The 16,855-nt window shown below is 43.9% G+C and overlaps 1 long non-coding RNA gene and 1 pseudogene across 2 annotated transcripts; one reads left to right on the plus strand and one right to left on the minus strand.

Moving 5' to 3' along the window:
* Window positions 1–215: 215 nt before the first annotated feature.
* LOC310774622 lies at window positions 216–2,542 on the plus strand. Its single transcript, XR_014552606.1, has 3 exons — window positions 216–451; window positions 1,263–1,338; window positions 1,632–2,542. It is a non-coding gene; the product is annotated as an uncharacterized lncRNA (long non-coding RNA).
* A 3,651-nt stretch (window positions 2,543–6,193) lies between these two features.
* LOC310775608 (beta-1,3-galactosyltransferase 2 pseudogene) lies at window positions 6,194–7,193 on the minus strand (annotated as a pseudogene). The gene has a single exon. The product of its transcript is annotated as a beta-1,3-galactosyltransferase 2 pseudogene (transcript).
* Between the last annotated feature and the right edge of the window lie 9,662 nt (window positions 7,194–16,855).

Below are 16,855 nucleotides of genomic sequence, written 5' to 3' on the forward strand. Positions count from 1 at the left end.
ATCTGTATCCATTTGTCTGATGTTGTTTTTGTGTGTGTAATGTTAACAGTTTGAAATAAAGATTATTGGGAGGGAGGGGGGGGGGGGGTTGAGAGTGACGATGGGAAGTGAAGAATTTTGGCACTTTTGCGTTGCCGTAGTGTGACGTTGTGTCTGCGTCCAGGCCATTGAGGCTACGTGTGTCCTGGCGCCATTTTATGAATGGGATTTCAGGAAGCAAACATGCGCCGAGTACTGATAGCAACAATCTTTGAAAAAGTCGTTTTAAACCATGACTTGTCTTCACCTATCTACAAAACACAGGACTGATTATAAAAGCGATATACGGACAATAACAGACCGGTTGGTGGCGATCATCCGCTGCCTTCTTGCAACTTCATCACAAGAAAAACAAGACGTGCACGACAACAAAGAACACTGAAAACTTCGGGGCTCTTTGAAAAGCAGATCGGTAAGAATATTTAACGCTATATTTGTAAATCCTATTGTGCTCTGCTGCGATCTTACCATTAGCCATTTCGCTGGTTAGGCAGATAACAACAAGTTAGATGGCTAATAGTTAAATGTCGTTGTGTAGTCAGCTTTTTGTGTTACACATAGGCCTACAAGTAGCAGAGGCTAGCGTTAGCCACTCTACCCAGTGAAGAAATGCATGGGCCATCTACATCTTGTTAAAAACCTTCCACGTTTCTTGGAGTAAAACGTAAAAAGGCATCGGTTGCAAACATCTATTTTGTGCTCATTCTGGATATATCAATACACCATTAACGGTGTTATTCGGCCGTTTAACGTTAACGTACATAATTCCGTTTGCTTTCGCGGCTATAAACAGACAATTGATTAAACTAACGTTACAGAGTACAGCCCATTGTTAGTGTGTTGCTGCTCACGTTAATTTACTGCGTGCATATTCTTCTGTTTGCGTGCACGGCCATGTAAGATGAGATCAAAACTAACGTTACAGACCGTTACAGTCTGTGACTGTTAGTCTGTAAATCGTTTGTATTATTTATTTCCTTTTACCCCCACACTGATGCAAGCTCTATTTTGGACCAAACAGGCTTGAGATGAGCCATATGAAGCTGCTAGAGTCCAGCAGCTGCATAAATACAAAAATGTGAAATTATTATCGCTTATCGGACAAGAGAAGCAGATATTTGTCTGTTATAGGTATCAGCTCAAAAATCCCTCCTAGCAGCATCATAAAAGGCATTCAAATAGCTATTTTATTTTTCTAATGTAGCTCCCTTTGTTTGTTTCAGGTTGGGCCAATGGACAGCTTTGTCAGAGACACATTGGCGGAGTGGCAACTTCAAGACCTCGTAGATAGTTTTAAAGGTAAGGTTTCTATTTTATTTTTTATAAATATTCTTATGGAAAATTATTATTTCTTTAGCCGTAGCTTGGCCTCGCCTGCCCTATTGGCACGCCCGTGTGTGTGTGTGTTGCTCTCACTAAATATTATTGCATCAGTGATGTCACAATGCCTCCATGTGTAGGTGTGTGTGTGCCCCCCGCCCCCCTTTTTGTTTTAATACATATAAAATTGTACTTCAACAAACTGTAATGACTAGTCTTCATGTCCTCAATCTTTCTTGTTCACCTCTCGTCCATCTCTCTCCGCTGCATAGCTGGGTTTCGGAGGAGCCGGCCTTGTCCACCACGTGCAACGCCGTCAAAGAGAAAAAGACCTGTGACTCCCTCTGCCTGCAAGTGTTCTCGAGTCCAGGAGTCCAAGTCCAGGACTCGTGACTCGACTCGAGGCACTCGTGACTCGGACTTGGCTATCCGCCTCTTCAATGAGACCCGAAAGCCTCCACAAGCCCATGCCCCCCATGGACTTATCCCACAGACACTTGAAGACACTTGACATCTTTCATATGGACATTATTATCCCACGGCCATGGACACAACCATTACACATCACTTAAGGACTTACTGGGCATTTTATGGACTTATTACACGCCACGGACATTTACATGGACTCCACTATGTCACTTTCAAGGTCTGTTACTTTGCACTTTAATGCAAATTAATTTGAAAATTGCCTTTCTGTCTGCCTGATTTGTATTGCTGCGCTGCATACTGCACAAAGACAAATTCCTCATTTGTAACATGTTCATTATGGCTATTAAGTAAGCTTGAATCTTGAGACTATTGTTTATTTATATACTAGACTCCCCCTGCTAGTATTGACTTACAATCATTACAGTCCTTGATAATTACCCACCTATAATAACACACAATTTTATATAAAATTTACTTTTTGGAACACGGTGGAAAAGGAATATCTATGATGTGCTGCTGTGCGTGACTTTATGCCTGTTTTCTATTTGTATCTTTATGACTGTTTTATTTGACTATTGCACTATTTAAGGCAGATTTTGCTTTGCTTTGTTTTTTTTTATACATTATTTTTGGCTTGATGTGTTTTTTTTAATATATAGCCTACATAATATGCAACATATAGCTACAGAGTTGTCAAGTTTTTTGCTATTTGCAATGCACAGTTGTCAAATCATCATCCTTTGATTGATTTCTTATGTCCATAAATAAAATAACAAAAAGTTCACGGATCTGTTCTCCTTTAAATTATTATTGTTGTATGAATACTCACATGTTATCATTTAAATCATTGTAATTATGTGCATTATTGAAGTGGTTCTCAACCTTTTTTAACCAAATAGGCTACCTCAGAAATTACCACCATATTTAAGTATGAGAGGAAGGGAGCCCTGCCAGTGGAGAAGCACTGCATGCATGCATTAGCATAACAATGTATATGGGGGCTGGGAGGTGCAATACCAGCGGCATGCCATCAGTGTGCCGTGCAAGGGCCGCTGGCTGTGTACGCTGGTGCCGCCAGCGGACCGCCAGCGAGCCACCCCGGCGGACCGCTGTTTCACCGACTAGCACGACCGCAGCGGAGCCGCTGCGGCTGCCGACGGTGGCCCGCCGAATTGGTCTCCGGCTTGCCGCCGGCGGCCCGCCCATGATCTGCTAGCTGGGTAGGCCTATGATTTTTCTGCTTTTACGGCTAAAAAAGTTCCGAGTCCAACTATCATAATTATAAAAACGTCAAGTGTTGTTCATGAATGGGCTTATTCTTTAAAATGTTGGGGGATGGGTCGCCGTCCGGTGTGTGTGTGTGTGTGTGTGTGTGTGTGTGTGTGTGTGTGTGTGTGTGTGTGTGTGTGTGTGTGCGTGCGTCTGTCTGTGTGTCTGTGGGGGGGGTTGCCACAGCTGTGTTTGATGTGACACACAACACAGAAAAACGTAACTTTGAGATTAAAAATAGGCTACCATTAAAGTCGAGCTGAACCCAAAAATGACTTTTATTTTATTTTAGTTCAAATACTTGGGTATGCAGTGCACCTATTTATTCATGTATGCCAAAAAAATCACAAAAATCGAATTTCTTTCGTTTTTCACACTTTTTCACATCAAGAATTCATTTTTCAAGATTTCATTCATAACAGTAATCTACAGTTTGCTGACGTCACCTAGTACTATCAAATTTCTACCCCATTTCAACCAATCATATCACAACATGGCAGCTGTCAATCAAATCTTCATTTCAGGATATTTTTCTCTTCCAATTGAAGGAAAAAATGGCGCCTAGTGCCTGTCATCTGACAGAATTTCTAGCCCATAAACTAACTACTAACTTATTACATTATTAAATAGGTGCACTGCATAGCCAGGTATTTGAACTAAAATAAGTCATTTTTGAGTTCAGCTCGACTTTAAGTGTGTGATAGTGATAGCCTACTACAGTTAGAGAATGACATGAGTATAAACTCATTATCCAGCGCCAGACACCCTGGAAATTCCTGTTGGATAGGAACACTATAGGACTTTGATCGTGATGAATAACATACTGTCAGCTCATACAGTCCGGTCAAACAAATCAACAAAGTTTAATTGTCTCCAGACAATAAAACATAGACATAAAGACATAGAAACACAATAAAAGGCAGTAGCTGAGCAGAGTCGGTCTGAACCAGATGGCTCAATAGCGACACCTGGCGTCCCAGGTACGTCAGAAACTGAACTCAAATCTGCAAATAAAACACGTGCATATGCCTTTGGGTCTTTTGAGTACACAGTAGGCTACATACTGATTAAGTGTCACACTGACCGAGTCAAGACCAAGACCAGACTAATGCGAGACCATTTTCATGACCAGCTGCTCTGCTAACAACGAAGGATTTTTAGTAAAATACAAATGGCTGTACAAAGGATTGCCTTCTGTCACTGAGTATATAGCTACTGTACAGTAGCCTATATAGGCTACTCAGTGACAGTTTTAAACGTTACCTAAAAACCTACCTCTACAGGCTTGCCTTCTTATAGATGTATCTCTCCTGTTTTGACAGTTTCTTTTTTGCTTGTTTTCTTTATTCATTGTTGCTTTTATCTTTGTATTGTATTATGTTGTTTTTATAATGTTACTTGGTTCATATGTGAAGCACTTTGTAACCTTGTGTTTTAAAAGGTGCTATATAAATAAAGCCTTACTTACTGTACATCAAATGCAGCCAGCAGATCCAACTCATCCAACCACTTTTTCCATTTGTGCAAGATGTCCTGTGGACAAGCGTCATCCCAGCCCAGTCCCGGCATCATGAGGGGGCGTGAGGGGGCGTCGCCCCCTCCCCCAGACTATCCCGCCCCCTCAGTCAAGACATGGCCGTTTACTCTTTTTTGTTTGTTTGTTTGTTTTCCCAGGACGGCGAAGGTTGATTTTCTTTCCCCAGGATGTCCAAGCATGTCACACCCTACTCTACCTGTGATTGGTTGTGTGTAGGCATGAGGCAGAGCGTTTTGTAAAGCAGGCACTTGGTGGCTGTGTTTGTCTAATACCTTGTCTGTAATGATCTCAGAGAGAGGCTCTTTGGAAGAGCGTTATATTGGCATAGCAGGCACAATGAATTGCTTGGTGGCTGTGTCAGTAGCTTGTCTAGTAACGTGTCTGCAGTCGTGGGTGTAAAGGTCGTACCAGAAGGGGCTGGAGACACAGCCCTGAGGCACTCCTATGCTGATGGTCAGTGGGGAGGAGGTGTGGTTGTCCACTCTCACCACCTGGTGGCGGCGGTCTGTCAGAAAGTCCAGGATCCAGTCACACAGTGCTGTGTTCAGGCCCAGATCCCTGAGCTTGCTGACCAACCTGGAGGGCACTATGGTGTTGAACGCTGAGCTGTAGTCCACAAACAGCATTCTCACATAGGTGTCCCTCCCCTCCAGGTGGGAGAGGGCGGTGTGTAGCACATGGGGGATGGTGTCTGCTGTGCTCCTGTTAGGGTGGTATGCAAATTGTAGAGGGTCGTGGTTGGGGGGAGTGTAGGGCGGATGTGTGATATGACCAGCTTCTTCAAGCACTGAGGCTGGTCACTTTCTGCTGTTTGGGAATGGGGATGATGGTTGCAGATTTGAAGCAGGAGGGGACAGTCCGGAGGGAGAGGGACTTCTGTGAATACCCCCGCCAGCTGGTGGGCGCAGACCTTGAGGACGCATCCGGGGATGCCATCTGGGGCGGCCGCCTTGCGTGGGTTGATTCGCATGAACGACCGGCGTACTTTATCCTCTGTGAAGGTGAGAGGGCAGTCCTGGTCTGGAGTGTTGGCAGGGGAGGGGTGTGAGGATGTAAGGCAGTTCAGGTTTTCAGGGTGTGTGGGGGAAGGGGAGAGGGGTGGGGACTGGGGGTTGGGTGGGGGGTGTGGAGGGTGGGGTTTGAGGAGGGGGGGTGGTAGGGGTAGGGAGGTAGGTGCTCTGGCGGAGGGGTCGAACCTTGCGTAGAATGCGTTGTTAATCTGGCAGGGTGGGTGAGGTGTTCGGGGTGTATTGTTCTGCCCCCTTGAAGTCGGAAGCAGCGTGTCCTCTCCAAAGGTGTCGTGGGTTGTTGGTGTCAAATTTGGACTCCAGCTGCTTGCCGAATTCCCCGTTTTTTTTATTGTTGCCTGTTTGCATTCCTCCGGCGATCCAGAATTGAAGGCAGCGGTCTGTGCGTAGAGGGCTGCCCGGACATCACTGTTAATCCAAGGCTTTTGGTTGGGCATGGTTTTTATTTTTATTGCGGGGACTATGTCCTCCGTGCATTTTATGATGAAGCTTGTCACAGTGTCTGTGTACTCGCTGAGATGTCCCCTGCCCTGACTGAGTGCCTCCCAGTCTACATGATCAAAACAATCCCTCAGAATGGCATCAGCTCCGCCATGTCCCCGGAGAACACGTACCCCATGCCCGAGCAGAAGGCAGGGCCTACATTGCTGGGGTACAGTTCCGGCGGCATGTACCACTTGCTGTCCTTGTTGCGGATTGGTTTGTAGTCCCTCCACAGGAGGCCCATGAAGTACCTCTGCCTGGGCGGCAGCTCGGGCTTCAGCAGCTTCTGGATGAGATACTCGGTGTTGACGAACATGTCGCTGTCCGTCTTCATCACGTAGCATACGCGCGGACAGTGGCTAGCCACCCAGTTCATGCCCATCAGGGTTTTGATAGTCAGGTTGTGGTACGTGTCCTGGTAGTCCTGTTGGATGTCGTGGTGGACACGGCTCTCCTCCTCTATGCTGCTCTGGAGGAAGGTGTCCGAGCCTTTTCCCACGCTGAGCAAAAAGAGACAAACAAAGCCCAGGCCCATCGCTACGCTCTCGTTACGCTCTCGTTCCCCCACGTCTGGCGGATGGCGTTGCGGGCGCTGGCCTGGCCTGGTTCGACGACGATGAGGAGGAATGGCGTGCTGTCCCTGCACTTGAAGGGCTCATTCAGGATGTAGCGGTAGGGCTGGGCGCTGAGCCTCCCTCCCACACCCATCTCCTTCTGCAAGCTGTTGTTGGTGCTCATGGAGTCCTCAAGCCCCATTACACCCATCCTGGTTCCCGCTCCTGCCCCTGCTTCGCCGCCCCGCTCTGCCTGCTGAGAACTGAGGTTGAGCAAAGGCTTAGGTGCCACATACTCTGTCTCCCTCCAGATGCTCCTGAGGTATAGGCGCTCTGCTTGGCCTCTACCTTGGGGCCGCGGAAGCCCGACGGTGTAGGCCAGCGTCCCGGCAGCCAGTACTGGTAACTGAAGGACAGGAAGAGGGTGAAGAGCAGGGCCAGAGAGAGGAGGCCCGCCACGTGGGTGCGGAAGAGGGAACGCTTGACTCTCCAGGTCATCTTGATGGGACACCAGTGCCGGCGTATCCCCTGCATGGTGCAGGTCGGGTCGCAGGGGGGAACTTCTATCCTGTGCCTGTGCACAGCAGATATCAGTGTCCTGGCATGTGTTGCTTTCAATTTCTCACCCTACAAGTCAAATGTATATCTGACTATATATCCATGTACAAATATAACTGATTTCACCTATTCCATGCATGAGTCATGCAAAAAATCCACTACAGGGGCTGCTACTCAGGTCAGTACAATCAAGTGGTACAACAGTGATGATGTCGCATTTCACTGATCATATCACTGATGATATCATAGACATTGTGACATCATTGTGATGTCATCAGTGAGTGATGTCATCAGTGATGCAAAGTTATGTACATGCATGTGTATCAGATTTACATTGTAACTCTTTTATTGTGTTTTTGATTGTCCTTGTAAATGAAAGAAGGTGTCGCACACTCTGGCTCCATATGCATACTTTTAATGATGACGTTTCGGCCATCCGGCCTTCTTCAAAATCAACAGCAGAAAAATCAAAGCAAGCTCTGTTTCATGTCTTCTTGATTTGGCGCTGCATTTGTTTACTTTACTGGACAGCTTAGCTAGTTTCCCATGATGCTGTGGGGCACAGAGGCATAGCGGACAGTCGGACTGTCACGGGGGAAGCCCCATGCCCTATGTTAATATACATGGCCAGACAGTAACATTACATGCATGATAATAACATTTCCTTGTATATAGGTTACACCTGGGCGCCGGGGTTAAATTGAACTGTTTTGATGTGTGCGACTTTTCATTGTAGTCTGTCTTCTGTTTCACTGCAGCGTTTCAGCCATGCTGCCAGGTCTTCCTGCGTTGATGATAGTAATATATCCGTGGGCATTATCCAGATAATCATCCTGCAATTTACACACATTGTATAATACATACGACAGTTAAATAATGAAGCAGAGACAGTTTATGACGTAGCAGATTTATTGGAAAATGTTGCACAAACATTCTTACCCCGTGTGTTTCTCAACTCTTCTCTCCTGCACTTGGCAGTGTCCGGGTCTGGACTCAGTGGGCGTTACCGAGGCAGAGGAGTCCAGCCCAATTGTAGACGGGGGAGCAGTGGGACATGCCAAGTGTGGTTGAGTAGAGGGGGGTTTAAATTGGTTAAAGTATAAATTGAATTTCTAATGTATTTAACTACTCATAGAGTCATTACAAAGTATTATGTTGACAAGAGGGGAAGGCAATGTTAATAATAGTTGTGTTGAATGGGACTCTTGATGTTTGGTGTGGTTAATTGATAACTAATTATGTTTGTCTCCACATAGGAGAGTCTGGGTGTATATAAGGGGCCAGCATCTTGGAGATCGGGCTCACTCTGCCCTGCTTCAGGCAGGGAATGGGACCAGGACTGCTGGCTGCCTAGCATAGGGCCCACATTTGGGCTTTAGCCTATGTGTTTGTTTAGAGTTTAGTTCTGTTTTGTCCAGTTAGAATAATTATCTATTTTCTTTATTTTTATGTCTCAGAACATTTTTGCATTTTTGTGTTTTCACTTATCAAATCCTGTAAATACACCTGGTGCATCAAAGAAAATAAATCAACCAAGGATGATTTGAACTCTGCCTCCGCCTTGCTTCCATCTGGTACCGCTCGCATTCTCACACGGACACTTACGCATGACAGGCTGTGCATGACAGCTGATGTGTTTTGCAGACAAACAAACAAAAAACTTTACCCCCCCCCCCCCCCCCATTTTTGGGGTGGTGTGCCAGCTGCCTGTGTGGGTGGCACTGGCATACCCAGGCACACCTGTAGCTACGCCGTTGTAAACAGCTGCAAAAAAAATAATTTTAAAGCTTGATTCTTCATGAAAAATGGACAGGATTTTGCTGTGACAGTAGTTGAAGTGTGCAAAATCTCAGAATTGTATCTCAAAAACGGTACCAATTTGGTAACTCTTTATAATAACGTTCAGTTGTAAGTCATTTATAAGCCTTTAGATAATGATGAACTAACCATTTATGAAACATGAATATACATTTGTAGATGATTAAAACATTTTATGTTAACATAATTTTAGAGGTTATTGTAGAGGTTATTGTATATTATACAAATGTGTTGTAAGTCATCTAGAAACCTTGAGTAAATGAAGTATTCCTCAATCCTCACCTGTGGTAAATGATGTGTAAATAATTTACAATTCATTTACAAGGCTTTCTGCATCCCCTAATCCAGTGGTTCTCAAATGGGGGTCCGTGGCACTTTGCCAGGGGGTCCACGAAAGGTTTTCAGGAAAATAAAAATAATATAGCCTATATATATTTTTTTTTGCAAAGGCTTCATAGTACAACGAAAAAATATTGTATGCTTTAAATCTAAAATGCTTCATGGATTACATTCTAATCTAACAAACCTATAAATTTAAAAGTCAAGCATGTTACGTGGAAACATTTAAGCTTAGCCCAAAATCACAAATCAGAATGAGGGGGTCCCGAGTATATTTTCTATCTTGTAAGGGGTCCTTGGCTGAAAAACATTTGAGAACCTCTGCCCTAATCTAAAGTGTAAACCATTCATCACAAATAAATATGTTACATACAAGGAGGTAGCCCTGTTTGTCAAAATTGAAGCCAATGCGGAAGTGTCCTCTTTGCCTGCAGGGGGCGACCCATTGGTTTGTGGACTTCTGTTTTGAAGCCTCAAGTATGTGGCCTCAGTAAACACTTAATGTGTTTGGTCTCAATCGCTAGTTTCAGACTATGTTTTGAGGCGTGATTGACAGGTCGCTTGTCCACTGATCACACAGCTCGCCGATCACGGACCAATAGCAGGCCATGCTCTGTGGGAAACCCCTGGACTTGTGTTGAGATCCAAGATGGCAATGGCCAAAATGCCATATGTGAGGCGTCAAAAAACAGAAGTCCACAGACCAATGGGTCGCCCCTGCAGGCTATTCGAAACTTCCACATTGGCTTCAATTTTGACAGAGCTACCCCCTTAGTAACACATTATGTGTGATGAATGGTTTACACTTTAGATTAGGGGATGCAGAAAGCCTTGTAAATTAATTGTAAATGATTTACATATAATTTATAACAGGTGAGGAACACTTCATTTACTAAACGTTTAGATGACTTACAACACATTTGTGATGTTAACATAGCACTTATTAATCATCTACAAGTATATTCATGTTTTGTAAGTGATTAGTTCATCATTAACTAAAGGCTTATAAATGACTTCAACTGAACGTTATTATGAAGTGTTACCATTTTTTCTTTATTTTCTATTGTTTAATTGAGGACAAATAGCCACTACACGCATTATCAGCTCATAGATGTTTCCAGGGCTGTATTACTGAACGGGCCTACCGGGCCCAGGCCCAGGGCCCCGAGAGCTCAGGGGGCCCATGAGCTAGAGTCTCTTCGTGGCGGCCTGCGAAGAGACTCTAACTGATGGGGCCCCTGAGCTCACTTCGCAGCTGAGACTCTAGCTTATGGGCCCCCTGAGCTCACTTCGCAGCTGAGACTCTAGCTTATGGGCCCCTGAGCTCACTTCGCAGGCGGCCTGCGAAGAGACTCTAGCTCAGGGGTGCCCAAATTCTTTCCCATGAAGGGCCAAAACTCAACCTGGGTGGAGGGCCGAGGGCCAAAAATAAACGTTGTGGAATTACATTAAAATGTATTGTGTTTTATAGAAGGTGAGGGGGGCAGGCCCAGGGGCCCGTGAAGTCATAATCCGTCTATGGATGTTTCCAATACAGTTTGACCTGTTTCAAGAATTTTTCCTGTGTGACAATAACTTGAACAAGAGGCAGACCACTCACTTGTTTCAGGAAATTTGTCCTTGATTCACGAAACTTCTTAAAATTGGTTGTATTTGAATAAAGGGAACGAACTCGCCCCGCTTTTTGCTAAAAAATACATTTTGAGATCAAATACGAAGCAGGAAGACTTGTTTTGATGGGCAGTTTTTGCAGCGATGATCTCACTTGATGGCAGAGTGTGGCTGAATGATGTTGCGTTTGGATTGTGCTGTGCTGTGCTGTATATTACAGCACTAAGGCCAGAAATAGGGCTAGGTGAAATCAATTCCACTATTGATTATTGGTCTATCTTGAGTTCCAGTAAGTGATGAAGCTATGATATCTTGTGGTGGAATCTGTCTTAAAATAGATTGGTTTTGAACTGTATAGTATTGAATTCATATTGATTGGATGTATGAGCTCATTTCCTCCATTTCCTGTTTTCTCAGGTAAATTTGTTGATGATCTTCATTCTCTGTAACAGAATCTGCTGAGCCTCACACACGTTATCTGCTCTTAAAGTGATCGTTTGACTTCTATTTGTCCTAATTCATGTTAAAACGTTGCCCCAAAATGTAGTTTTTCACACTAACTGCAGCAGACGTTGTGTGGGAGACACACACACACACACACACACACACACACACACACACACACACACACACACACACACACACACACACCTTATTTATTTATTTATTTTCTGTCTGAATTTCTGGCATCCTTAGGACTGTCAAAATACTGATTTTAATGATCCTATTAAGGAAAACAGGTCATTTTATTTGTTTTATTACCCCTATGAGATACACAGCATCGCTGGCAGCAGGAACACCAGTGAGACTGTCTTTCGAAGGAGCATGGCACACTGTGGCACACTCAAATTTTGAGCTAGCAAAAAAGTAAGTGGTATCATGCTAGCTCGTTGGGAAGGGGGCTAAATAAATGATGCTCCAAAGTTAGGCAACATTTTAGTGAGGGAAAAACTGCCATGACCATTTTCAAAGGGGTCCCTTGACCTTGCACCTCAACATATCCCATTTATATGCATTTAATGGGATATTAATTTATTTGTTGAATACATGTGTTTGTGTGTATGCGCGTGTCCAAAATTAAATTCTGCACTGCACTTCGTCGGGTTCCCAGCTGCACAACCCTCAAGTTTGAAGTCGATCGGACCAACAGTTCTCGAGAAAGTACAGACAGATGGTTCTGTCTCAGATAAATAGATTTATTCGTATTTGGTTATTTATTTTTCAGAAATATTCATATGTGTGTGGACATGGCTTTAAAATAGCCACAAAAAGCTATGTCTAAAATAAATGAATAAATAAATAAATAAATAAATAAATTGGCATATTCTGACATCAAAACACTGATTAGGGAATTCTTGCTGTATGTAATAACTCTTTCTGCCACTGAAGTCATTGGTATTACTGAAATTGACTGATATCTGGTTTGCCAGCTAGTGTCCTGAACTAAGTGCAATATAACTCCACATGCAGTTCTTGTCCCTTGTGTTTCTCTCGGGTTTCCAGATTGAAGGACAATGAAAACTGCCGAGTCAGCACTCTGAGTCTGCATCCGCTGAGGCTAACCTTGATCATCTCACTTTTACAGTTACATCTCACATCCTGCTATTAGCTGCTAATGCTTCACTTGACATGCAATGAGCTGCATTACAAGCCGATTGTAAGAAAGAGAAGCAAAGATAACTTTTTTCTGACAAGGCAAACAGAATATGACATTCATTGTATGTTGCTTGAAATGGTGTGCATAATACATTATAAAGTATCATAAGTGCATTATAAGCACATTGTAAGTGCATGATTATTATAATCAGAGCATATTACCATGTGCAAAAAATGGGTAACGCTTTAGAATACAGCCAGGGGTAACAAAATCGGAACTCACAGCAGGGTATATATATATATATATATATATATATATATATATATACACACACACATATATATAAATATATATATATATATACACACACACACATATATATAAATGTTACACCCACCATATAGGTCCCTAGCATAAGAATGACAATCAAGGATGTACTTTTAAACAGCAAATTATTTTATTACAAAAGTTCAGCTTGACAATCCCAGTAGGCCCACATTGACCTCTTTCCATAGAACCTCTCAGTTATTGTTAACAGGGCAGGGGTTATGTTCACTGCACACCAGTAGGCTACACACTGTAGGATAAATCAGTTTGTTCACTGCACACACCCGTAGGCTACACACTGTAGGATAAATCAGTTTGTTCACTGCACACACCCGTAGGGTAAAGAACTCTGGCACTCTGGGTGAAACAAAGTTTACACACGTGATTCAATTCACTGCAACCATTTATAAGCACGGCACACTTTAAGCCTGCCCTGATAGTCAAACTGGGATTACCAGGTGAAGTGGCAATGGTGGGGAAGAAGCGGATTAAATAAGCAAACAAACAAATAAACAAACAGAAAAAAAAGAAAACTAGTCCGCCCTGAGGGCAAAGCCCATTCTTCTTTGCCCGCTACCAGCACACTTGCCAGGGCGAACTAGACAGAGAATAAACCCCAAAATAACAAACAAAATATATCACGGCAAGAGCAGCGACTGGACCCGCTGATGCTCTGCAGGGAACAAAAATTAACAATCTTAAAACACTTTATTTCCAAAATATTAAAATACATAATGATTAAATGTTAAAACTACACGACTGCTTTAAAATACCTGGTACGTCGATGGTAACTGTCCTATCGACTACCAGCCGCCTTCAACCCAGCAGGGAAGCAGATTATCTGCAATACATGATTAAACAATAAATGTCACACACATTCACAGCAAACAATGTAAAACACTACACACAGAAAATAGCCATAGGCAGCGGCCTACCTCTTTGTTCCTGCTCTGTGGCCTTCCCTGCATGCCAGCATGGACTGAGGTGTGCACCTGCCTCAATCATCTGGCCTGAATCAGCTGTGCTCTAGTGTTCCTCCTCCTACAGGTAACCCTATATGAAGTAATTCGGGCACCTCCCCTTTTCTCGTTGGCGCCACCCACCACATATCTCCCCCTCAAAATGAATCGGCGCCCCGACGATGTACTGATTAAAAAATACACTGGGAAAAAACTCTGAAATCAGGAAAAGAACACTATACCTTATTATACTGATGCATCAACATTTGGTGTTACAGATTTTGGAAGTCGAAAAAGATTACCGTAAATTCCGGACTATAAGACGCACCGGTCTATAAGCCGCGGGACCAAAATTGACTATTTTTTTCTTCTATAAGCCGCACCGGTCTATAAGCCGCGGGTGTTTTGATGTTTAATTACCATATGAAAGGGTTCGTGCACAGAGAGGAATGTCGGGAAAGCGATGGCTGTTTGGGGAAGCTCCCATTTATTAACATTTCAACAAAACAAAACAAAAGTCAGGTCACTAATCCCCAGACAAAATCACACAACAATAGGCTATATGTGCAGCAAACCTGTAACCAGAGAAGTCAAGTCACTAATCCTCGTCTTCCTCTTCTTCCTGCGTACTGAAACCACCAAAGTCCTCATCTTCAGTGTCGGAAACGAACAGGTTCAGGGTGGCTTCGTCAACCACTCTCCTCTCTCCTTCATTGTCACTCAAAACCAACGAACTCCTCTTCGTCACTGTCGGCATCGAACAGCCTCTGAAGCCTCTGACGGCCCTCAGCGCCAGCTGTGGCGGCGTCATCCTCTTCATCCCGCAGCAGTCCAGCGTTTTGGAACCCGTTGGTGATTGTGGATGTTTTCACACTCCTATAATATTCCGTGCTGAGACAGTTCCTCCTGCTGCACCGTCCAACGCCTCACCATTGACTCATCGATGCCCAGGTTACGCGCGGCTGCTCTGTTTCCCTCTTTTAATGCGAGATTGACTGCTTTCAACTTGAAAGCTGCGTCGTGTGAATTTCTGCGTACCTTCCCCATGGTAAGTGAGAGTGTTGCTTCTACTGCTCGTTCTCATGCTGTCGAGAACGAGCAAAGCTTTTTTTTGGTGAAAGAATCCTCCAGGGCGCTTCTTGTTAACAGTCCGAGTGAGTGGCAGGTCGAACGTCAAAGGCACTTCATCCATATTTATGATCTGCTCCGGTTCGATGGAATATTCCTTGATCTTCCTTTGTGTGAATTCGCCGAAGTTTGTGATTTTCTCCTGGTAGTCGGGGGAGGGAGTTGATGGCCGAGTGGCCGTTTGCTTACCGTAATTACCATATGTAAGTGGTCACGCACAGAGGGGATTGTCGGGAAAGAGATGGCTGTTTGAGGAAGCTCCCATTTACCGTATTACCGTAACATTTCAACAAAACAACATAACACAACAATTTTTACAGTGCACACAGTGTCCGCGGTGTGGTGAAAAGAGGGCAAGAGAGGAAATTAAAACAGAAGTGGATTTATAGTTAGAAAGAGTGCTAAAAAAGAGAGATTTTATTTGTATTTTTTTTTTTTTTTTCTGAAAAAATCCATAGATAAGACGCACCGTTATATAAGCCGCAGGGGCCAAAAAACGGGAAAAAAGCCGCGGCTTATAGTCCGGAATTTACGGTACTGTGTTTGCCTGCAGTAATTCTAGAAGACTTTCGGAGGCCATCAACTACCACTGGTGACCCTTCTGTTTCTATGTCCTCCTCTCCTTCACACACCTCAGCCTCTGGGCAAAGTTCGGATTCTGAAAGTGACTCTTCACAATGAGATTCAAATGTCAGTGTGTCTGTGAGTTTAAAATCTATTTCAGCATTGTCTCCCATGTCCCCCTGCTCTTCCCCTGCATCATGGCCTGTATCCGTCCTCAACCCACCAGCAGGCATACCTCTCAACTCAGTCCGGTGGACTTGCCGTACTGGCCCATCCTGGACTGCTGGGGTGATGGAGTAGACAACACCGCGCTCTGGGGGACACTGTACCACCCGGTAAGGGGTCGATTCCCAGACATCCTGGATCTTATTTCGGCCCCTCACCCCATGGTTCCGGAGATACACAAGGTCTCCCTCACTTAAGGATGGATCTCTCACTTGCTCCTCCTGTTTCTGGTCTCTGTACTGTCTCCTTGCAGCCAACCGCTGTCGTACATGACTATATGCTTCCTCAAGTGACTCCTGGTGCTCCTGCACCCAGTCTTCCTGGCCCTGCTCAGACTCCTCTACCTCCCCCCCTAGCAAAAAATCTACAGGCAGCCTGGGCTCTCGGCCAAACATTAAAAAGTAGGGAGTCATGCCAGTGGACTGATGCACTGTGGTGTTGTATATATATACGCAGAAGAAGCACAACTACAATGAAGTAGAATAATAGCTGCCAGATATTTCTAGTCAACCGGTAAGAGACATCTGTGCCTTTGCCAAATTGCAGAACATTTCATTGTTTTATCCAGCAAAGTCCTTAACTCATCCATCTGTGACTAGCATATTATAAATTAAACTGTTTCATGCTGTTAATTTAGTTATTCCGGTTTGGACTGCGAGCCAAAACGGCTGGGTTGATTGATTGATTGACTTTATTTGGTGATAAAAACAGGACATAAGACAACATATCACCGAGGATAAAAACACAATAAAGCCCGAAGGCTTATTTCCATTGTGGTCCCCATGGAGACAAGACAGACAACGTAAATACGTGTAACAAAGAAGTGCAAGTGGGAACATAATTTAAAACTAATACAACTCCATTAAAAGATAAATTACTAACTCAGTTTATAATTTACCAAAATAAAAAAATAAAAACTAGAACTAAACATATCAATCAATAAAATAAAAGACCAGCTATACCATAAATAAATAACCAATTCAAGAACTAAAAAAGACAGGATAAAACGGTTTAAAGTGCGGATGTTTGTAACCATTTTTTTAAGCCTTTCTTAAAAGTGCAGATAGACT

The sequence above is a fragment of the Poromitra crassiceps genome (genome assembly GCF_964638095.1).
Source record: "Poromitra crassiceps genome assembly, chromosome: 4".
NCBI lineage: Eukaryota > Metazoa > Chordata > Actinopteri > Beryciformes > Melamphaidae > Poromitra > Poromitra crassiceps.